Source organism: Castor canadensis, chromosome X (assembly GCF_047511655.1).
Source record: "Castor canadensis chromosome X, mCasCan1.hap1v2, whole genome shotgun sequence".
In the NCBI taxonomy this organism is placed as follows: Eukaryota; Metazoa; Chordata; class Mammalia; order Rodentia; family Castoridae; genus Castor; species Castor canadensis.
In genome coordinates, this window is record NC_133405.1 from 132,773,310 (window position 1) to 132,798,885 (window position 25,576).

The window sequence follows — 25,576 nt, forward strand, 5'->3', positions numbered from 1 at the left end:
GGAAAAAGTAGTCCAGATTCTCCTTTCCACAAGATGAAAAAAAATCTTGAACCTGTTATTTCTACCTTAAGTCTTTATTAAAAAAACAAAAACAAGTTATGAGATGTAAAGGAGGCAGACAATGTTAGAAGAAACTTAAAAGACACTCCCCATAAGAAGCTTCTTGGGCTGGTGGAATGGCTCAAATGTTAAGAGAGTGCAAGCATGAGGCCTTGAGTTCAAACCCCCGTACCACCAAAAAACAAAAGAAACTCCTCAAATATGTTCTTTTTCTCACAACCAACCAACACCTTCCTCCACCCCTCTGCTATTGCTACCCAACTTGGCTCCTCCTGATATGGGTTACATCTCAAATTGCTGCATGATGCCAAATCTTTCATTGTCATTTATGATGTTTCCTTGAAACAGGCCATATAATTACATAATCACATCACAGCTAATGTGCTTTATTGGAGCAGGACTGTTGGGCCACTCATTCTCCTGGAAGATCTGTCTCCTAGGATACATCTCAGACTCAGTTGTAGCAAGGACCAAATACAGACATGGCCAGCTCCTCCACCCAGATGTCCACCCTCAATCTTTTGGAGATTGTTGTAACTAAGGACAGGCTGGGCAAAGGGTCCTCTTGGCAGAATTTCTTTAAAGATGTCACAATTGGGCAATTGCTAAAGGTTATTGGAAGCCAGCTGATGGAGCAGATAAGGAGCCCCAATGAGCTTTTTGGCCAGCTGTGATTCCATCTGAATTTAAGACCTATTTGCTCTTACCTTAGGAAATTCCCAGGCCCTCTTCTCCCTGCTTGTACAGGAAAGGCTAGGGCAGGGTTTAGGCTTATCAGTAATACACTTATTTCTTTTTTTTTTGAGAAAGTGAAGCCATATCTTTCCTGAAATCAAAACATGACAGGAGAGTATTCTGTTTCCTTTAAAGTTCATCTCTTGGAATTGCATTTTGCCCTGGATTTTAATGGGGTCCTGCCAAGCACAGGTGGGGGCATTGCTCAGTTCTACTTGAAGGCACAAGCACTGGAACCCACCACTTGTTCTTGGAGAGTAGAAAGAATGTGCTTGCCATTTGTTTGTCCTTATTTAGCCTCAGTTTCCTGAGATGGCTTTTTTGGGCTCTTTTCTCAGGCCGACAATAGTGGACGCAAATTCATTTGTGGAAAACTGTCTGGCTTTGGTCTGTCATCTGTGTTTTTAAATATCCTTGAGTTAGTCTATTACCATTCTATTTAGCAGCCACCCACGTATGGAACACTTCCACTTTGAGTGGCAGACATATGTTTTCTTAAATTCCTAATTTAGAATTTGCTTTAGAATTTAGAATTTGTTTTTTAAGGTCTAGAATGGGCAGAGAATGACACTATCCGTTCTTGATAGAGCACTCTACATAATTTGTGGGTTCCGGTACAAAATGAAAAGGTAGGGCCCTTGTTCAAAAAAAAAAGAAAAAAGAAAAAAATTATTTTAAGACAGTGACAGTAGAGCACTAAATCAAGCACAATGCCCTTTGGGCAAAGGGCCCCTCTGGGTACAGGATGCTGACTGTGGCAATCTGTGTAACTGCCAGGGTTGCATTTCCATGAAGCCAGCCCCAATTCGTGATTATTCACAGGTGATTTGAAACCAGACCTGTGGTTTCCCTCATTCACTTTCCTGCTTGCTGGTTTGGGATAGATTTCTGGACCTTTAGAAACTGCTACAGTAAGAAGTGGACTTGGGAGAAAAAAGTATATAAAATGAAATGGATTCATTGGACTACCTGGCAGAGTGTATGATATTCAATGGGAAGGTAGGTAGAGACACTACTGAGAAACTTCTATTACTTGGTTATTTCATCTGTCTATGTGTATGAAATAGTGAGCTAGAATGTGAGAAAAGGGAAATCACTAAAATGAAACTCAGCTTTTCAAAAAGCTAAACAGAATTTCTATATGATCCAGCAATTTCATGCTTAGATATATACCCTAAAGAATTGATAACAGGGACACAAAGAGATACTTGCGTACCAGTTTTCACAATGGCATGGTTCATGGTAGCTAAAAGGTGAAAATAACCCAAATGTCCATCAAAAGATGAATGGACAAACAAATCTGATATATATGCTTACCTGGAAGATTATTCAGCCATAAAAAGGAACAGAGTACATGTTACAACATGGATAAACTTTAAGAATTTTAAAAACGTTATACTAAGTGAAAGAAACCAGTCACAAAAGGTCAAATATTCAATTGTATTTACATGAAATTTCCAGAATGCATAAGTCCATAGAGATAGCAAGCAGATTAGGTGGCTGCCAGTAGCGGTGAGAAGGGGAGAAAAGGAGTGTTGATGTTGTCCCTTCAGGATGATTGTGCCTGGCTGTGTTGCAATAAAACTTTATTTGTGGACACAGACATTTGAATTTCAAATAATTTTCAAGTGTTATGAAATATTCATATTCTTCTGTTTTGTCTTTTTTTTCTCTTTAGCCCTTAAAAAAATCTAAGAATCATTCTCAGCTTGAAAGTCACGCAGTGAGTGAGATTCAGCCTGCCAGAATTTTCTGGCTTCTGTCCAATAATAATGGCAGTCAACCAGGGGAAAAATTATTGGGAGAAAAAGTAGAGCATATTTCTTACTCAAAATTCAGAGCAGAAGACAAAGACAGAAGGGCCAGCATACAGGATTTAATTCCTCTTCCAGGTTTTAGATTGTGAGCAGAGCACTGAAAATTCCTGTGTTCCCTGGGCTATGATTATGGGTACAGCAAAAAGGATTTATCACCCAGTGGTCCTGTGGATGCTCTTGAAAGCACACTCAGACTCACAAGAGTTTTCGTAAACAAACAAGATGATTACAGAAGCAGGCAGCAGCAGAAATACCCTGAGTTCTTTTTTATTTAAAATTGTGATGTAATTAGAAATGATCCAAGAGACTTTATATTTTGCCATCTAAAAAAATCCTGTGCCTCAGGAAATTAATGCGAGTCAACTCCCTGTATAGCTTTCTTTATCTCAACTAGCAAAAATCCTTGTTCCTTCTTATTATTTCTTATACTCTCTCTTCAACAAAATTAGAGATAAGGGCAAAATAGTTTCTGCCGGGTAGCGAGGGGGTGGGGTGGGGAGAGAGAGGGGGCGGGGTGGGTGGTAAGGGAGGGGGTGGGGGCAGGGGGGGAGAAATGACCCAAGCCTTGTATGCACATATGAATTTAAATAAATAAATAAATAAATAAAATCATGTGCCTAAGCTGGCTCACACCTGTAAATCCTAGCTACTCAGGAGGCAGAGGAGGATTGAAGTTCGAAGCCAGCCTAGGCAAACAGTTCATAAGACCCTATCTCAAAAATACCCAAACCAAAAAAGGGCTGGTGGGGTGGCTCAAGTGGTAGAGCACCTGCCTAACAAGCATGAGGTCCTGAGTTCAAAGCCCAGTACCAAACACATACACACACACACACACACACACATACACACACAACAACAACAACAAAATCCTCATGTGCCTAAAGAGCTTAACTGTAGTTACTCCATGATAGGCTAGATGCCTCCCTACTGCTGGTAGAACGTCTAAGATTTGTTGACATGAAATAAAAGGCAGAACTGCATCAGTGTTTTGTTTCCTCAGTTTCACGACTTGCACTGCATAACAACTTGGTGATAACTTGAGGAACTTATACATAGTTTCCATAAATGTAAATTTTATGTCTTTGTTTAAATGTCTGTAGACCACTCCTCATTTTCAACACAGCTTTTTTTTTTTTTTTGAGACAGGATCTCACTGTGTTTCCTAGGCTGGCCTTGAACTCACATGTAACCCAGTCTGGTCTCAAATGTGCCATCCTCCTGCCTCTACCTCCTTGGTGCTGGGATTATAGACATGTTACCACTCGCTATAGTAGCAAGTGTAGGAAGCCCATATGAAGAGATATGGTCCCTGAAATCCTCCATGGAAAAAAATATTCCAAAATGTGAGCCATTTTACTGTACTGCTCTTACCTGGTTATAACATTTCCTCATATAAATTCTATCATAATACAAACCATAGAGACACTTTTATCTCCAGGCTCTGTCAGCCTTAAGGGTAAGATTTGGATAAATCAGGCTGAGGCAAGGAACTTGAGTTCAAGTCCACCCTGGGAGATCGTGTCTCGAAAAATTTTTTAAAAAATGCAAAGAAGATTTGACACCTTTCCTACAGTAACATTCTTTTTCCCCAATTATGTGACTACTAGGTATATAAATTGCCACAGTATGTATGGAAAGTAATTTACAATAGAAAGGGAGAAGAAAAAGAAGGAAAGAAAAGTAGGACTCTGGACAATAATTTCAAGTATGATTGAATTCAAAGAAAGAAACATGACACAAAGAGGAGACTTTACTAAAATAAAAGCTCCAATCTGCAAAACATCACATCAAAACAAGAAAAGCAAAAACAGGAGGAAATACTAAAATACCTGATAGAAGCAATTCTAAGCCACACTTTAACTCACTTTTCTCAACACATGATAGATGAGGTAAAAGAAGAATGAAGTAAGTATTGGATTAATTTATAACAGAGAATGGATGTTTTGACCCACTGTGACAAAAATAAAATTAAATAACTTCCCAAATATGGGAAGAAAACAGGCATTCTATAACCACAGGACTAGAAAATAATTACAAAAAGAGAGTGGGGTCCAACACTGAGATTTAAAAATTTTTTAAAAGCCAAAACTCTCCTTTAAAGAATATTTGTGTTCAAATAAAAATATAGACCAAAGAATATCTAGAAAATTTATGAAAACAAAAGTAAAGTTTGTCAAAACTTATGGAACATGGCTATCCTACCTCCAAAAAAGGGAAAAGCTACAGATTTAAGCACTTACTAAAAATTAAAACTAAGCTGGGTGCCGGTGGCTCATGCCTGTAATCCTAGCTACTCAGGAGGATTAAGGTTCGAAGCCAGCCTGGGCAAATAGTTCGTGACACCCTATCTCAAAAATCCCTTCACAAGAAAGGGCTGGTGGAGTGGCTCAAGGTGTAGGACCTGAGTTCAAGCCCCAGTACCACAAAAAATAAATAAATAAAACTACTTAAATAATTGCATTTAGCTCAAGAATTGAGAAAAAGAACAAAATTAACCAAAGAACAGAGTAGAAATTAGTAAATGTAAAAACAGAAACCAGTAAATTAGAAAATAGGAAAATCATGGAACTATGAAACATAAGAGCTAGATCTTTGAGAAGTAATAAAATAAAACAAAGCACTAGCTAGCCTAGTCAAGAAAATAGAGAAGGTAAGCTTGTTCAGAGTACACTGTAGATATCTTAAGCAATTATTACAGTGAAATCCCCTTGTACTATAATGTATGCTAATAAAGATATTTAAAAAGAAAGAAAATTGAGAACGTATAGGATTAAAAGTGAGAATATAGAATTTAGAATAGAGAAGGAATGTTTAAACCTATTATTTACTATAATCTCATGCAAATAAATTTTAAAAACTCAATGAAAGGAATGTTTTCCACAAAAGAAAAGAAAGTTACCCTACTTGACTCAAGAAGAAATGGAAAATGGAAGTCCTAAGAACAGAAATGGGAAGTCTCACTCCTTATCCCACAAAGATCAAAGATTCAAATATAGAATGTAAAAACATGAAGGCCCAGAAAACATGTCAGTGAATGTTTTTTTTTAAATTACTTTTTTTTATTGTGCTAGTAAGATATACCTAACATAAAATTCACTGGTTTAGCCTTTTTTAAATCTGCAATTCAGTGGCATTGACTATGTTCACAATGTTAGGCAACAATCACCACTATTTGTTTCCAGAACGTTTTTGATCATCCTAAACAGAAGTATGTCCTCTACCCTGGTAACCATTACTTTACTGTCTGTCTCTATAAGTCTGCCTATTCCAGGTATCTCACACAAGTACAATCACACAGTAGTTGTCCTTCTGGGCCTGGTTTCTTTTACTCTGCATAAGAGTTCAAAGTTCCTGTATGTGGTAGAATGTATCCAAATTTCACTGCTTTTATGGCTGAATAACATTCCACTGTGTGTGTATTACATCTTCTTTAGCTGATCATCTGTTGATGGACATTTGAGTTGTTTTTACCTTTTGAATATTGTTGATAATGCTGCTATAAACTTTGGTGTGCTAGATATGTTTGAATTCCTGTTTTTCAGTTCTTATGGATATATTCCTAGGATAAAAATTGCTGGATAATAAGATAATTCTAGGGAGTGAATACATTTTTTTATCTTGATTTTAAAAAAGCCAAGTGAGACATAAAATCAAGAAGCTATCAAAAAAAAGAAGCTATCAAGGGAATTATTTATAAATGTAACTACATAAAAGATATATAAACTTAAGTGAACTGAAAAGATACTTCGCTCCGATTTATAATTTAAGAATTAAATATCAAAATAAAATGTGATCTATTTTTAAACTATGTACTGCTCCAAAAGTTAAAACTTTACAACACCCAGTAAGAGTAACAGTGTTGGTGGACATACAAAATTTTCAACACTTTTGAACAAAGATTACATGGCACATAATTTTGTCCCAGCAGAGATGAAGATATGTAGGTACAAGAAAGTTTGTTGCAGCAATATCTGTAATGGTAAAAAGTTGAGAGAATCCTGAATGTGCATCACCACAAGACTAAATAAGTTAGAATACAATCAAACAACGGATTGCATTCAAAAGTAATGATAATAAAGTTAGGAAGAATCCAATCCTCTCTCCTTCCCATGGATTTTCTTCACCAAGTTTCAACATATTTGAAATTACCTAGCGAAGAGAAGACATAAGCATTAATAAGAAAGACAAAGCGTTTTTGCTAGTTGAGATAAGGATAGCTATACAGAGAGATTCCTAGCATTGCTTCCATGCACAAGTGCATTACAACCCGAATTGATACATCTTAACTTGACCTCTTCACTTACTTCTTGGTCACCTTCCCATATTGACCTCTGTCGCTTTAAGGTTACTATATTAGCTCCTCTGCAGGGAAGACATCAAACACTTCCAAGTTTTGGGTTTCCTACCTATCCTATTTCTCCTGTTTGTGCTCTCCCCTTAGCATGTGACCCAAGCTCAATAACATTGCTGTATTTGCCCTAGATCTAAAGTCTGCATATGAGGGAGAACATACGATTTTTGGTCTTCTGGGCCTGGCTGACTTCACTCAGGATGATGTTCTCCAGTTCCATCCATTTACTTGGGAATGATAAGATTTCATTCTTCTTCATGGCTGAGTAAAATTCCATTGTGTATAAATACCACATTTTCTTGATCCATTTGTCAGTAGTGGGGCATCTCCAAGCTTGTTCTTTCTCCACTGAGTTGATGTCCCAGGATGCCTTCCCACATAGCTGTAGTGCTTGTTCTCTTGGTATACTCTCTTGTCCTCCTTGAGGCTGGGAAGGCCAGTTATCAGCCTCAGAATCTCTGAAATGCACTCATTAGTTCCAATGACTTTTTCATAGTTTCAACAAAGAGACAAAAAGGATTCCTGGTAAGCCATGTGCTATACTGATAAACTACTGCCCCCACGTTTAGCATACAGGGACACCTTAGCTCACCCCACCATGACCTCTGCTAGATATGCTTCTATTCGCTCCATCTCTTGAATGCAATTAAACTTAAACCTATATGTGATATGAATGTACTATTGAACATGCATAAAATAAATTACTTTTCAACTCGTGACAGAATATGTTCAAGCTAAACAAGTTAAAAGCTTACAATATCAATATTATTTACTTTGGTAATACACATCTTTTTTTTTTTTTTGGTGGTACTGGAGGTTGAACTCAAGGCCTTGTGCTTGCTGGATAGGCACTCTAACACTTGAGCCACACCCCCAACCCTACTTCTTTCAGTCTACTAGTGAATAAATATTTTGATATTCTCATTTTCCTAGCAGGCCAAAAGAGAATAATGCCATGATAATTTTCACTCCAAATTTTAAGTTAACAATTTCTACCCAGCTTTAATAGCTCTTACAGCTGTGTATTTTCTGCCCAAACAATTCAAGAAAAGAGAACTACTTAAAGTACAAGTTGTATTGTGCAACTGCTGGATTTTATAGTCTTCAAGGACTTCTCACTGTCACCTAATCCCAAAGTGCCTATAATTGTTGACTTCAAATGCCAGACTTGAATCTTTGAGATCCACTGTCCCATGACTCCTCTAGAACACTGGGTGACACATACCTCTTCTTTCATTTCTGGAGCACACAGGCCTTTTCTTACCTCAGGGGTTTCTGTTCCTTCACCTCACTCCATCACTTTGGTTTTTCAATAGATTTTTTGAGATAGAATTTACAAACCATACAATTCGTCCTTTTGAAAGTATACAGTGGTTGTTAGTACATTCACAGAGATATACAACCGTCACCACAACCAATTTAAAAATAATTCTTTACCCCAAAAGGAAACTCCATACCCATTATCAGTCATTCCATTTTTCCCTGTACCCTCAGACCCTACTAATCTACTTTGTGTCTCTAAAGATTCACCTCTTCTGGACATTTATAATAACTAAAACCATACAATTTGTGGTCTTTTGTGACTGACTTCCTTCACTCGGCGTCATGCTTCAAGGTTCTTATTGTGACATGTATCAATCAATGCTTCATTCCTTTTTGTGACTAAACACTCTTCCATTGTTTTGTCTACCACATTTTGTTGAGTATACACCTAGGAGAGGAATTGCCGGATCATTTGGTGACTCTGTGTTACTGCCAAACAGCTTTCCAACATGGCTCTACCATTTTATGCTCCCATCAACAGTGTGTGGGAGTTCCAATTTCTCCAAATTCACACTAATCTTTGTTATTGTCTGTTGTTTTTTAATTATAGCCCCCTTTGTAGGTGCAAAGCAAAATTCACTGTGGTTTTGATTTGCATTTCCTTAATGACAAATTATGTTGACCATCTTTTCATGTGGGCATTAGCCAATTTAATAACCATTTGAATAGCTTTTTTAGAGATATGTCTATTTAGAATCCCAATATTTTTATTTTGCTTATTTGTGGGTTTTGTTTTTTGAGACACTGGTCTCATTGTGGAGCCCAGGCTAACCTGGAACTTGCTATGCAGCTCAGACTGCCCTTAAACTCTCAATCCTCCTGCTTCAGCTTCCTGAGTGCCGGGATATAGGCCTCATCATTCTGTGATTTATGGATCTACCCATTCGATTTTTTACTTGTAGTCCCCATCCTCTCCCTGCTGCTAATTTAGAAGTTTCAGGAGGACAACTACCATGGTGCTTTTGTTTAATATTGCACACCCAGCAACCAACAAGATGGCTGGCACATGGTAGACACCCAATAAATGCTGTGACTCATTGCATTATTATCTTACTATGCCAGTTAGAGCCTATGGAAATAACATGATAGAAGGTCCATGCTTTCTACTATAGCTTTCTCCTCTCTTCTTATTTCATTGTGTTGTTCTATAGCCAGCTTAGTCTTCTTTAACATCTGACTTGGATTTAACACTTGGACCTGTGTTACACTAGAAAACCTCTTTGTAATCTCAGTATCGAAATATTTGCTTTCCAAGAAATGCTGTCTTTACTCCATAACCAGGATGGGCTTGCCGTACCCAAAGGCAAAGCTGTTTTGCCTGTAGCTTTGAGACCTGATCTTTCTGGATTCCATGGCATGTGAGAGTTGGAGAAAAGGTGAGAAGATGAGGAACGTGTTCTAAATTTTTGTTCTTTCAGATTAATGTGGCTATTAGGAGAAGGATAGCAGCGAATGATAAGCACTCCGCTCTTCTTAACTTCCTCTAGGCCTTTCCAAGTAATACCCAAAATGAAAGAAATTTAAGAAAGTTCTGGTTTTTTTACTTTGAAAATAAGACCTCTCACTTTTATTTTATTTGATTGCAGAAGCGCTAAAAGTCAATGAGACCTTCCTAAGAAAAGATTAACTTTCTCAAAATCAGGAATCCAATGAACAGAAATAAAAATGGCTACTGGGTGAGTAAGACAATGTAGGCCCAATGTCCATTGTTACTTAGTCAAATCAGTTTTTATTCTTTTTTTAGACATCCTATGATTTTTTTTTATTTTATTATTCATATGTGCATTATTTTTAATGGTAACATATTATCCCATTGTATGAATTATGATATAATCATGTATTTATCACTGAGTGGAGAAAAGCAGACTGCAGAATAGTGTGCATAATGTCATCCCATCTTTGTTTTAAATGTAGAAAGATAGTATGAAAACACACGCAAACTCTTAATGGTGCTTAATGGAGGTAATGGATGGTTTGGTTTCTTTTTAATGCGTTTTCGCTTTAAACTTTTTCTACAGTGAAAATACATTAGTCATGTAAGATTTTATGAACTAAAAATGGCATACATACATAAGCACACAGGAACCCTGTGTGCAGGGTAAGCCAGTGATGCCTGTAACCTGGAGCAGAGAAGAGCCCACCTAGCTCTGCTCTGTTTCCTTTCCCCTCCTTCCCTGGCCCAGCTCTTGAGTTATCCTTTGCTCCACTTCTCAGCACACCCAATACTTTGGGTGAATGAATGCTCACTTCCTGAACTTGAACTTGATACTCCAATCACCAAGGATTTCTACTTCTCTCTTCACAGTAGATCAAAGTTCAGATGGCAGAAAATTAACTCTGTATTTTGACTATCAGGGCTATTTATTTCTACTATGAAGTTGTTATTTTCTACTACATTGATCCATGTAATTGGTGGACTTGCTCTATCCTTCAGCTCTGTGAATAATAAGCCTTTTGCACACTCCTGAAAATTCCCCCTCCTCTGAGCAACTGCTGTTATGGACTTCCCTAACCTTTACCACGAGAATAAATACCTTCTAATTTGGTTTTACAAAAAAGAATGTCCCTCTATTAGTCTCTCACTTTAAAGTCATCTGTTATCACTGCTTCCTCTTCTGCCTCTATCGGTGACTACCACTCTTTTGAGGAAGTACAGGTTTAAATTAATCTGTATTAGTAAAATAATAAAATATTAGAAATAACCTAAATATCCAACCAAAGAGGATGAGGTGAGAAGCAATATGGTCAGATGTTAAGACTTTGGACTCTGACAGCAGACCACTTGGGGTTGAATCCCAGGTGACAAGTTAACTTCTCCTGAATTCAGTTTCCCTATCTGTAAAGCAGCAGTAAGACTACCTACCTAACAGGGATTTGTTATTGTGCTTAGAACAGTGCCAGGCACATAGGAAGTAAAGCACTGTGTATCTGTTGTTAATATGCTCAATTCGACAGTGGAATACAGCATGGCCATTACAATGGGTGATGAAGGAGCATATTAATTGGCAGGCAAAGCATTTCACAATATAGCATCGAAGGGGCAGATTTCAGTGTTTCAGGACACCATGTACCATATGACCCTATTTGAACAATGCAGCTATCCTATACATATATAGATTCAAGGAATTATTTATACTAATCTGTTGACAGTGGCTTTTACTGGGTAGTAGAGTTTTAAGTGCTTTCACCCATTATTTGGTCTTCTCCTTTTTCTTCTTTTCTAATTTTCCAATATTAATTATGCATGACACAACGTCTTCAAAAAAGAAAATAATTCTCTGCCTCATTGAATCCTGTGGCTTCTGGTTTCAGGTTCCCTTTACCTGGGAGGCACATAAACACCTAGATTGCTAGGATTATTTTGTTGTTTGTTTGCTTGTCTGCTTTGGGGGTGAGTTATATTTAGATAGTGGTTAACCATTTTGGTTTTAGTCTTCTTACAAATTTGTTTCCCTAAGTATCTATTCTCATGGAAGCTTGAGGAAGCACAGTTCAGCTCAAGTCAGCAGGAAGATCCGGGTCTTTTGCCTCCTATTCCAGCCTCTTTCCAACTGCACCCACTTCCATTAACAGCCATTGATTACTTCCGTTTCCCAGAGCCTGAGATGTCCTGGTTGCCCTAGAATATTGGGTAGCTAATCATAATTAAAGAAACATTCTACCACAGGATTAAAGTAACAGGTTTTCTAAATTATTATTGTTTCAACTGAGAGGTACCAACACGTTTGAACAGTAACATTTGATTAACTAGCATGCAAAATCTGGTCAGTCCCAATTAGTTTCCTTTGGAGGATAAAACTTAAATCATGCTGCTTTTATTCCCTCAATGTCAGGATAGTCTGTCCAATTCAGGAAAAATTTTGGATCAATTGTTTGTCAGGGTTCCACAGCCCAAACATCTGGAGGCCTGGATTTTATAGAGGATGGGTATTTTGTTGCTACTTGTTTTCTGTAAAAAAAGTAATGATTCATACTCCAACATCCTTCACTGATTTGTTTGAAAATAAGCAGGATAAGTCCTTCCTTTGTCCAGAAAATTATTATTGTAAAACCAATGGCCTTCCACATATCCTTAGTGAAAAGAGGTCAAGAGGACTTCCTGTAAGAACAGTGGACCAGAGAAAAATATATCACAATCCATCACAGCCCTCCAGCTGGCAGTCTAATCCTGTACAGAAAAAGTATTATTCAGGATCAAGGTTAAGAATCGACTGACATTTAACAGCACTGGGGTTTGAACTCAAGACTTTGTGTTTCCCTAGACATGCACTCTACCACCAAGCCCCTCAACTAATATTCTTTAATGTGTCATAATTTATGTATTTATTTGTATACCACCTTCTACCTCCACTATCTACTCAAATAAAACATCACATTTGAAAGCTACTTATTAAACTACTGATATTAAAACATGCCTACAATAGCAGAGCAAGAGACGCGTGAGAGAATGTGCTGAATGCTCACTAAAAATGTCCTAAAATCTCTGCATTTTTACTATATGTTGTCTTTTTCTTTAGTTGTGTGGCAATATCCCTTTGCTCTGACTTACACCTCACCATTTTATTTAGGACATAGACTTTGCATTCTGACCATAGCACACACAACACGTTATCAGTGGCCTTAGATTTTCAGGTTTTTTCAAAGACTTACCCAGATCCACTTATATCAGGATAATCTGGTTGCTTATTAAATATCACAACAATTTTGGCAATGTTTCATGCCTACCGAATACACATTTCTGGGAGTGAAACTTGGAAATCTACATATCGATCAAACTTCCCAGATCACTCTATGTTGGAGAAGTAAAGAACCTAATGTTAAGGCCAATATTCTTCTCTGAGGAGAATAACCTTCTCTTGATAACATATTATAACATATTATAATACATATTATATTATATGTATTGGCTAGTATAACATATTATAATACAATGTGGCTTATTTTTGTTGTTGTTGTTGTTTGCTTTGTTTTGTTTCTAGGACAAGGTCTTGAAAGGTAGCCCAGTCTGACCTCAAACTTATAATCTTCCTGCCTCAGCTTCCTGAGTGCTGGTATTATAGGCATGAAGCAACACGCCTGGCTTACTGGGTGGCTTAAACAATCATTGATTTTTCACAGTTTTGGAGGCTGAGAAGTCCAAGATCAAAGTGCCAACAAATTTGGTATCTGGCAAGGGCCTACTTTCTGGTTTGCCAATGTCTATCTTACTATGTCTTCATATGGTAGAGTGCGGAGAGTAGGAACAAGCTTTCATGACCTAATCACTTCCTGAAAGCCATACCTTCTAAATCCACCACATTGGGGGTTAGGATTTCAACATAGGAATTTTGGAGAGATTCACACTGTCTGCAACATATAGGTCTTTAACCTACAGCCAGAGGGTTATGAATCGGACCAAAAGCCCATAGTTTCTCCAACCTACTTATCCTCCCATATCTTATTTCAATAACTAAAACAAAGGAAATGACTCAATTAAAAAATGATCAGCAGATATGATCATTTCACTAAAGAAGAAATGCAGATGGCAATAAGCATATGAATACATGTTCACTATCATTAGTTACTAGGGAATTATGAATTAAAATCACAACGAGATGCCAAAACAAACCCATAAGCATATCTACAATTAAAAAACAAAACAACGGACAATACTGCTAAAGATGCAAAGCAATTGAATCTTATTCTTCACTATTGGGAATGCAAATGCTGCTGACACTTCTGAAAACTGTACAATTTCTTACAAGTTTTCATAACTTAGAACACAACTTGTCATTCACACTTCTATGTACTTTATTCAGTAGAATGGAAACACATGTCCACACAAATAACTCTAAGAGAAACAGCAAAACTGTCCATAAATGCCCCAAACTAGAAACAAATATTCTATCAATAGGAGAATGAATAAACAAACTTTGGTCCATCTATACAATGAACTATTGTTCAGCCATAACAAGAAACAAACTACTGATACATGGAACAACATGAATGAATCTCATAAACATTATGCAGAATAAAGACAGTGAAGTACAAAAGGTCACATACTATATGATTCCTTTTCTATAATAATATTTGGGGAACAAAAGCAAATCTAAAAGCACAGAAAACAGATCAGGAATTGAGAGTTGTAGTTGGTGGGAGGGAATTGACTTCAAAGAAGCCAAGTAGATCTTTATGAGGTAATAAAAATCTTCAATATCTTAACTGTCTCAGAACAAGTTTATTCCACAATCTCAAAAATTGTGAAGAAGGGGCTGGAGTGCAGCTGAGTGGTAAGGCACATGCTTAGCATGTGTGAGGCCCTGTGTTCAATCCCCAGCACCAGCAGCAACAACAACAACAACAAAAAAGCAAAGAAGATCAAGGCACTTACATGGCTTTGTTTCTCAAAACTCATAGAACTGGACACATAAAAGGATGAATTAAACATCATTAAATAGCACATTAACAACAAAAAATTTGCAATCAAATCCATGTGCCCCAAAAGACATTTGCAGTAATATGTTCACCATTTCTCAAATTAAAATTTATTTGGGCTAGTGGAACTAAAAAGGAAGTTTCCATAAAAAATATATAGAGGAAGAAATCCCATCCTTCAGTACTATGGAGGCTTCTGAAATCTATGGTGTGGGATTTACTCTATAAGAAGCTCTCTGCCAGAGTTCCTGTCCATTTCTTCTTAAGCACCCTTGCGTACTCTTTAGAATAAGAAAAAAATAAATGCCAAATCATGACAGATCCAATAAGTCACCCACCTATGTAACACATGGAAGTCAAGCTGCAGTAAAGCAATATAAAGAATGTAGAATCAGCTGGCAAAGTGGCTCAAGTGGTAGAGAGCCTGCCTAGCAAGTGTGAGGCCTTGAGTTTAAATCCCAGTACCATCAAAAGAAAAGAAAAGAAATGTAGGATCAATTTCTATTGCATTTTTTTACCCACCCCGCAGTGAAAACTTATTTCTGTTTCAAAAACAATTCCAGAACAAGTTCATTCAACGATCTCTCAAAATGCCAAAGGAACGGCTGGGGGTATAACCCAGTGGTAGAGTGGTACAAGGTTCAATCCCCAGCACCACCATCAATAAGGAAAAAAGGCCAAGAAGGGCAAGTAGTGAGTGAGGCTATTGTTCCTCTAAAATATCTTTTTCCTTAGATTCAACACAGCAGGAGCATAAAGGAAAAACAAAGATTGTTTTGATTTCATGGTGCTAAGTACAAAATCTGAACGATTGACGTTTCTTACTTACTGACTGGATCAGAGTATTTGGTGTTGCACAGACATGGCCAACTTTTTCCCTAGATGAGAAGAAAGGGGCAAAGGAGATTATGAGGATTTTAGGGAAATCAAGTAAAAAGTGAGTGATATATGGAGCAGACTGGATCCCAGGAGTAACATCTCAAATGCTGTAAGAAAGGACTAAGGAAATAAATCAGGCATCGTGGCATATGCCTATAATCCCAGCTACTCAACAGGAGGAACTCAAGTTCAAATCCAGCTGGGGGCAAAGTTAGTTCTTTACCTAAAACTCAAAAATAAAAACAAAAGAAAAGGGCTGGCGACATAGCTCAGGTGGTAAAGCACTTGCCTAGCAAGTGCAAGACCCTGGGTTCAATCCCCAGCACAGGAAAAATAAAAAAAAGGAACAAGAATGTATACTTGAACCAAGCTATTATTCAGGGAGAGGTAAAATGCACCTAACAGATAAAGATCAAAGTTATAAACAGCAGAAAGGATGAGATGTTGGTTAATCTAAAAACAATGAAATATTGCACCCCACTAAAAAAATGATACAAAATGCCTAGTTGAGCGAAAGAAATTTAACTTGGCATCACTAACAGCTGTTATAAAAATATACCTTGTGGAAAGACTAGTGTGGACATTTCTGGCTTTCCATTAGCATACCAGCCTTTAGGGTAGTTGCAACTACAGCTCTTAAAATAGTTTACCCTTCTCTAGTCACTTTCACAAAGCTGCTTAGGATTTCTAGGATTCAGTGGCACTCCAGTGGGGAGCAGCTGGCACTCAGGAAGTCACTTTTGAAGGGAACTGGCAGCTGAGAGAGCAGGGCAGTTGTCTTTGTGCCCTGTCTGCTGGAGAGCTGTGGATTTGGCAGGAAAAAGAGACGTCTTCAAATACTCCGAATGGATACCACAGAAGGATCTGATTGCCCTCCTACGTATTCCACATTCTTCTCGCTGTCTGCAGTTGTCATTTCAATCAGGACTTTTGTTACAGAGCATATTTTCCTCTTCAAATATTTGCTTTCAGAGAGATTCTATGTGAGCACTATGGCCAAGTCCAATTCCAGGAAAGACCAGTTTTACAGGTGTGAATGTATAGAAAATGATATTGAGAAGGTGTTTCTGTGGATGTGTGTCTGTTCAATTCTTCATGACTTGTAACCCATCAACACTCTACTGCTGATTCAATTAACTGTATATGTGACACCAGAAAGAGGTGTTCTGTTTCTTTAAGAAATTGACTTAATGGGTGGAATTAGGAAATTAAGTCAGAAAGATTGTCATTGCTTCATTTCCCTCTAAAAATCTTTTTTCTCAGATCCAAATCAAAAATAGCAATGTAAATTTCTATGAAGTTAAGTGAACACTTCCCTATGATCCATCAGTTTTACTCCCAGGTACATAACCAAGAGAAATGAAAGCACAGGTCCTTAAATTACGAGCATTCATGGCAGCTTCTTTCACAATAGATTCCAAATGAAAATGACTCAAATGTCCACCAACAGGAGAATGAATAAACAAATGATGGAATATCCTTACAATGGAGTAATAAATAGCAGCTTAAAAAAAGAATAAACTGCTGATACATACGACCACAGTGGATAAATCTCAAAAACATTATGTCAGGAGAAAGAAGCCAGATGTAAGACTGCATTCTGGATGACTCCATTTATAGGAAGTTCACAAACAAGCAAGCTTAATTTTAAGGGAATAAAAGTCAGAATAAATGATTCACTGTGACATGTGGAATGTAGGAGTCAGTGACTAGGAAAGGGGAACAAAGGACTATTGTGGTGTGATGGAAAGACACAGGTTTTGATCCAGTCAGTGGTTATGAAGGAGGTATATGTACATAAGAATTCAGCAAGCTGTACACTTAAGATGTGTGTATTTGGCTGTAGGCATGGCTTAAGTGGTAAAGTACCTGCCTAGCAAGGGCAAGATCCTGAATTTAACCCCCAGAACTTCCAAGAAAAAGGATGTGCACATTATACAGTATGTAAGTTACACCTCAATGGACCAAGAGCACAGATGGTATCTGCAATAGTTTGGATCCAGAGTTTCCTCAAAGATCATGTGTTAAAGGCTTGGTTTACAACTTGGTGCTATTGGGAGGTGGTGGAACTTTTAAGACATGGGGCATAGTGGGAAGTCTTTAGGTCACTGGGGACATGCCCTGGAAAGAGATAATGGCACTCCAGCCCCTCCTCTTCCACAGGTGAATGGTTTTTTGCTCTACTATGCACTCCCTGCTACTTTGTGCAGGCCCAAAAGCAAGAGGGTCAGTCCATCATGAACTAAACCTTAAAGTGTGAGCCAAAATTAACCTTTCCTCCTCATAAGTTGCTTATCACAGTTATTTGTTACAGTAAAGAAAAGCTGCCTAATACAGTGTCTGTGTCCAGCTGTTGCTGTGCTGGCAGAATGCATGGGGATTACTGTTAATAAGCACCAGATCTGGCTTTGAGCTTCTTGACTACTAGACAATAAAGAGGCCTAAGTAATGTTTCACAGTCAGGACAGAGAAGGTGCACATTCACTACTGACTGAGCACTTACTTTGTGCTTAATACTGGACTAGGGGCCTTAAGAAACTTACTGTTAAGAGCACATCAGAAGCACACAGTCTAGTACAGGATGAACTGCATGTACATCAGTGACAAGAATTCAAACTAGAAAGTGATGGGGACCCAGCCTTGAACCAAACACTGGGAATAGCACATAATCTCTCAACATTCAGTGGACATTGTTGACTGATAGAAGCAGAGGAGAGACAGGTGCCACATGTTCACTGGGAGAGTGCTTCAAAGGGACGGTGGGAAGGTAAATGTATCAAGGAGGCACCAAGGAAATTTCCATTGCTCCCTCTGGCTTTGTGTAGAAGGGTTCATCCCTCAGCCTCAATTGACCAGTATGAGGGCTACAGAAATGTCAGGGTAGATTAGCTTCCTAGGGTTCCTGTAATAAACTGCCACAAACTCGATGGCTTTAAAACAGCAGACATACAATCTCTCACAGTTCTGGAGTCCAGAATCTTGAAATCAGTATCACTGCTCACAGTATGAGCACGGCCATGCACCCCCAGAAAGCTCTAAGGGGGTACCTGTTCCTTACCTTTTCCAGCTTCTGGTGTCCGCATTCCTTAGCTTGCAGCCCCATCACTCCAATTTCTATTGTTGTCACATTGTCTTTTCTGCTGTGCACGTACTATGTCCCCCTTTGCCTCCCTCTTATAAGGGTAAGTGTAATAACATTTAGGTCTGACTCCTGATATTGCAGAATATTTTCCACATCTCAAGATCTTTAACTTCATCACATCTGCAAAGACCATCTTTTTGCACAGAAAGTAACATTGACAGATCTCAGGGATTAGGACCTGATATCTTAAGGGGTCATTTTTTTTTTTGTCTATTACCCAGGGCCAGCCCCACCTTGGTCCTGATGCCTGTAAGCACAAGCCAACACTGACCTCTCTCTGTGAGGACGAAAGATGCAGTCAATTAAAACCCATGTGTGTGGTCCGCCTTGTCTCTTTCCTGCCTCTCACCTAGTTGTATGGCTGCTGGCTTCCTGGTTGCACAATGACTCTTTGAAGAAGCCCCAGACAGAACTTCCTCAGAGCTGCGGGAACCAAGACTAGAAGGCAGAGTTTCTCACGGAGAGAGGTGGCGCCACAGACATTCAGGGCCACAGATTCTTTTGGGTGGGAGCTGTGCTATGCATTAGAGGATGTTTAACAACATCCCTGGCCTATACTTAGTCTACACACAGCCTCATCCCAGCTTTGACAAAGAAAAATGTTTTCAAAAACATTGCCAAACATTCCCTGGAGGGCTGATTGCCCCCAGGGAAGCCCCCTTGCACTATGGGGTAGAGTAGGGCCCATCTGTAGTTCTTGGGGAGGCTGGGCTGCCTTGCCTTCCAGCTTTCTCAGGGTCTCCCAATTTTGAGAACACAGAAGGCCATGTTGCTGGGTCTCAGCACCAGCCTCGTTGTTTTCAATCCCACTGAGATGGCTTCTAGAAGTAGATTTTCTAAGGTGAGGAGTAGCTGGAGCCCACCTGGCCCAAATGGAGGGTCCTGGACTCCTCTCTGACCAGACCGGTGTGGATGAGATCTCCTAGGAGCCAACTAGGAAGTCTCCCAGACTCAGGCCTCAGACCAACTGAACAGATCTCAATTTTCTTTCCCTGGGGCCCTGAGAGTCGGTGGAGGTGGATACCTTGGACACTAGGGTTCCTGGGGGTGTTCTGTACCACTTTAAAGCGGTAAACCTGAGGAAACATCTCAGTGGAAGAGAGTGAAGTGCTTAAGAGTGAGGGGCTTTGGCATCCCACTGCTCAGTGTAGATTCTTAACTCCACTACTAGGGTCCTTTGGGCAAGATACATAAATCTCTCTGCCGCAGTTTCTTCATTGAAAAATGTAGATTTTAAGGTCTCCTTCCTGAGATTGTGGTGAGAATGAAATAGATGGTACATATCAAGTGTTCGGTAAGTAATCACTTAAAAATAGAATGAGGTTTATCATATTTGTGTCTTACTTCTCTACATCACTTGATCATACTCTTCAGGCAATGCTCAGAAAGAAATTTTAAAGGATGCAGTTATTTCCTGGATTCTCTGAGAAATGGATTGCCAAACATCATAGATAAAAAAAAACAGTAATACATATGGCATTCTATCTTCTTCAATATCCCCATAATTTCATAAAACCACTTCTGGTTATTTTTACATAGACTAAAACTAGTTTCTGTTTTCTACATATTTTCATGTAAATAGTATAAAGCCAGAAACTACAATTGAAGCTTAAAAAATTAATTTTCTGTACTGGTTCCTTTCTTTGCTTCAAAGACACACTGTAAGTTCACAGACAGCCCCATATGCATAAAGATAAGACTTTTATAACAAGGAGAGATTAAAAAAAAACCTTCCCAAAGCCTTGCTTTCCAAGTGCATATATTATACGTTTAGTTGAATGAAGCAAGATTACAGCCAAATATAGGCAAAGCATGCTAGAAAACCTCAGTGATGATTGGCTCTTAACTTTACCCCAGAAGAACATTGTGGTTTAAATGTTGCAGTCCCAGGAAGTCTTAAAATCAACTGAAGGGTTTTTCAAATTCATTCTTTATCATTTAAACTGGGCCTGAGCCCACTATTGGTTGCTGGAATAGTCAAGCCTGAAGTCTGAGCTGACATTTTCAACCCTCATTTGACAGAACATAATTAGAAGAGAAGCCGCACCCCAGTGTCGGTGACATTTGACTCTTAGAGCTTTCAATCCCAGTGTTGGATTGAATTTCACTTTCTTTCTTGCCATGCTGCCAATTTGTACTGCTGTAAACTGACCAGCCTACACACTCTGAAAAGCAAGCTACAGTTCAGCCGGTTTCAAAAGACCCATTGAAAGCCCAGTGCTTGTAAAAGGATGTGTTTGGTGTAGCTTCAGCTGGCCCCTCTAGGCGATGGCCTGTGATGATAAAATGCTTTGCAGTTTAAATTTCCACCAAGTGTTTTAAAATATTGGTGTTTGTTTCTGGCCTTGTGTAATTCTTTGTTATCAGAAACACAGCCATCCTTTTCACTCTTGTGATCAGATCATGAGACTTGCACAACCATCCCAGGAGCTTTGCAAGGACGAAAACTATTAACCCCAGCCTCATTTCATGAGCAACCCAAGGCCTCATTAGATAGCCATCTAGGAGAGATGTGTGGGCCCAAGCCCACGACTGCACTGCACGTCCTTATCAGTTGTTTGCGCATGCCCTCAGAGGTGAAGGTTCTTGCTTCCAAGCCTTTAATAAACAGGAATTGGGCCCAAATATCCCTTGGGAAGCCGGATATTATTACCCCCAGTGGAAAAAGAGACAATGACAAAGTCATCCCTGACCAGAAGCAAAGAGAATCAAGTGTTGGTTATTGGTTAACTTCTCCTTGCCTACTGCACAGCGTGCACCAAATGACCTCCCAGTTCTGCTTGCATGCTTTCCTTTTTGCAAGAACAAAGCACATGCATATATGTACCTTCCCCTTAAGAAAACGTCAACCCCTATTAGGCCGCTGTGTCACAAACCCTGACTTGGAGAGAGAAGTGTGGGTTTGGGAAACATAGGGAAATTTTGGATGAAGTGTGTCTTTTTCGAGCCTAAATTCTACACATTCTGTACTGACATCATTGTTAAAGGTCAGTGGCTCTGCCAAAATGGTCATTTTTATTTTTCAGAAAAACCCTGGGAAGTACCCACAGCTCCACATCTGACCAGTTTTCCTCTTGAATCTTTAAATACCAGATATGCAGCCGATCCACTCTCACTTAAGCCACTACATGGTCACGAACAGTCCTCAGCTCCTGTTTGATAACAAAAAGAGAGAAAGCCTTATGCGACTGTTAATTGGTGTAGCCATTTTGGAGATCAGTCTAGTAACCTTTAACTTCGAAAAAGTTAATTCAAGGATATGTGTTTGGTTAATATTCAGAGATATAGTTGAAAATGTATAGACAGATGTTCACTGGAATGTTTATCATAGAGAAAAATTGAATACCTCTTAAATATCCCTCATTAGCAATTAATATATATATAATATATTATATATAGCATGTTCTTGTAATAAACATAACCATTAATAACCATGTTGTAGGAGAATGGGGGAATATGAGTAAAATTTCACATAACATGAAAAAAGATGGGATACAGACTTGAATATCCGGAATGACTTCAGTTTGTTTTTTAATATATTTTTATTAACATATTGTACAAGGGGATTGTGATATTTCCATACATGTATTTAATGAACTTTGATCAAATTTACCCTCTCTATTATCTTTTCTTGTCCTCCCATCCCCTTTTTGAAACAATTTCAGCTGGTTTCATTACTCTGCCTTCATACATGCATATGAAATACTCTGACCTTATTCACTGTTTACTTTCACCCTCCCACAGATTCCCATGCCCAAACGGTCCCCACACCCATTTTATACACATGTCATTCTTTGTTTAAGATGAGGAATGTGTGTTTAAGAATAAAGACAGAAAAAAATGCCAAAAAGAAATACATCAAAATATTAACAGCAATTTGTGGCTAGCTGAAGATGAACTTTATAAGGGTTTCGTGGATTTGTCCACCCCCACCACTGTGCTTTTCTATATTCAAATTCCCTACAAGCTATTTAGTGTTGTTTTTATAATGAAAAAATCCATTAGAAAAGTAGTATCTCACCTGAGCTTGCTAATCCTTACTTAATAACATGACATAGAGGAAAGACAACATGTTAAAGTCCAATTGACAGGATGGAAAGGTGAATGTCAGTTCTGCACCTCTCTGAAGTGTACCCACTCTTTTACCTATAAAAAGGCTACCATGATTACATATATCATGCACCATGCAAAAAGCCACTACTTTCATGCTCAGATATGTTGAGTAAAAAGTTTGCCCAGGCAAGTTAAGAAGGGAGGTGGCTGCTTTTACATTCTAACCAGGGAACGATGTGCGGCACCCATTCTCCTAACAGATTGAGAGAATGCAGAAGTTCCCAGCTGCCTGAGCAGAGAGGGGAAGGGAAGTGACACTGGTGTCTGGCTGAGACATCCTTCTGTTTTCTTGGGGGGAAGAGAAAGCCTTCAGCCATTGCATGCAACTCAGAGTACATACATGAAAACACTGCAAAGCGCAAGGAGGGGCCCTGCAGGCCCCAGACAGTGCCTATTTTGGGACCTGTGGTCATAACCACAGTGTTCTTCTATCTTCAGTAAACTGTTCACCTCGTGATCAGAACTTTGACACCAGTGGCCACTGGGTGACCAGATGGCTTGTTCTTAGCAGCACTAAATCTGTGTCTATTGCAGCTTATAAGAAAAGAACTGTCATCATTACTTGGGGGATACACTGAGATAACTTTGAGGTCTAATGTAAACTTTACACAAGTCCATGTTCTCCTCTGTGCTCTCTAATTATTCTTTGGTCGTTTTTAGATGCAACAGAAAAGGCTGAGAGCCCTCTGGCTTCATAAACAAACCACTCATGCCAACCTTTTCTTTCCATCTTGGAGAATCATCTTGCCATTGGTCAATATATTCCCCTATCTTGGATGGTGCCTCCTTGGAAGTCCCTCTGGTAAGTCATGTTGTTTTTAGCCCATGGAGTTATTTTCCCCAAGGCATACATGGAATACCTAAACCAGATCCACACAGGCTCCTCTCCACTGTCTTGAATCTGCACAGTACTGGAGAGATTTGCACATGTAAAGTGTTCATAAGTACCTTAAAATAGAAAGCTTAAATTCTCCTTTCTCTAGGTTGGAAATAGCAGAAAGACAATGGAACCTGTATTGTTCTGTTCAATCGTTCTCACGGTTCACGTAAAACGGGAAGTTCCTGGGGTTCTCGCAAGCATGTGATAAATAGTAGTGGTTTCAGTGCAACAGTCAGGTAGATTTGCAGCCAGAAACATTCACACAAGACATTTCACAGCTTCTGGCCAGCTCTAGTGTCAGCCAGATCCAGCTCCTTTTGCCCTTTCACAAAAGCCATTCGATTTCTCATACTGTATTTATTTTTTGTTACTGCAATGTCTGAAGGTGCCATGCAAAGGATGACAAACCAAATCCAAGTAAGCAAAGGCCTGGGTGGAGGGCCTTTTCTCAGCTGCTCTTAAAAAGTTCCTGAGATTGAACTTCCTTCCCTTGAACAGTAATCTGTCAGGCTCCTAAAAAGACCACTTAGAGAAGGAAAGGCAGTGCTCTTCTAACATAGCTGAGTGATCCCTTTTGGGAAACGAGGCTAAAAGGGAAGCCCTTTTAGCTGTCTTCTGTTATTAATCTGCTCTCAATACCAGTCGACATTATTTATCAGCACTGAGCCAGCATTAATGTCTGAAAGGGCCCTAAAATCATATCAAGGATGCTCAGATTCCTAAGAACCGTGCTTTCAGATCCAAGTAGTCTTGTGTTGAATTTTTCCCTTCTGAGGCAGATGAAGTCCACAATTTAGGATGCATGCTCACAGGCTTTGCAAGCAGGTTACACTTCCATTACGAAGAAAAAAGCAAGCAAACAGAAAACCCTCTTGCACCATTAATTTCAACTACAACCACGCTGCAAGACTTCCAGGTGATGCATCTTGCATAAGGTTACCGCAGATAGGAGGAGAACCTTTTGCATATAGTTATATAATTTCCCAACTGAGGTTTTTTTGTTTCGTTTTTTAATTTTTAGACAAAGAATTGGCGAAGGAAACAGAGCTGGATCACAAGATCTTAAATGGAGATGACTTCTCTTACTATCCTTCCATTCCTCATTCTTAAATCACATACCTTAAAACAACAATCCAAGAGATACTTCAAAATGGACACTACCCAATTTTTAAAAATTTATTTATACAGCCAATATGCAATTGTCTAGCTACTGCCACCATGGTGAGTGGTTTTAACACCCACTAACAGTCTTCTAAATCTGTATTTTTGTCATCATAATAACCTTTCTTTCTAAACTTTTGCTGACATGAAAACAAATCAAGACATGAATGAATAAAATAAATAGGTTTGGGATTCATTACCCTTTACTCTATGTCTCCTCTAAATTCAAGCCCACAAAGAGAAGAAAAGGGAAGACAAAGTCTTGGGAAAAGCAAAAACTGTAAAACCAAATAATTTACGCAGCTGGAAGGAATAACCTAAATAACCAAAAGCCCTGGGTGGGAGGGCTGGGCAGGGGTGTAAAACTGTAGAGAAACAAGCAGATCCCGCCTTCCCTGAAGTCCTTCAGAGCATGTTATGGATGCATCCTTCCTTGCAAACTGCCTGCATGCTCTGTGGCACAACTTCTGGCAAGGGACTTCCTGTAGAGGAAAAAAACAGGTAGTGGTGCTGCTTGCCCCCTGTCTCTGTGCTCTTCCCCCCATGTTTTTTCTTGTTTTCACCTTTCAAGGGCCTCTCAGAAAGCGTACACTTGACATGTACACACAATGCACCATGCTGCCAAGCATTCTCTTGGAAAATCTAAATTTTCCAAGATCTGCTTGGAAAATTCTAAATTAGTTAGCATTAGCATTCAGACT

The 25,576-nt window shown here is 38.9% G+C and overlaps 1 long non-coding RNA gene across 1 annotated transcript; it reads left to right on the forward strand.

The window, feature by feature from the left end:
- The first annotated feature begins 1,649 nt into the window (after window positions 1–1,649).
- LOC141419651 (uncharacterized) lies at window positions 1,650–25,206 on the forward strand. The gene is made up of 4 exons (XR_012444272.1): window positions 1,650–1,794; window positions 9,873–9,962; window positions 23,495–23,636; window positions 24,736–25,206. It is a non-coding gene; the product is annotated as an uncharacterized lncRNA (long non-coding RNA).
- The last annotated feature ends 370 nt before the right edge of the window (window positions 25,207–25,576 follow it).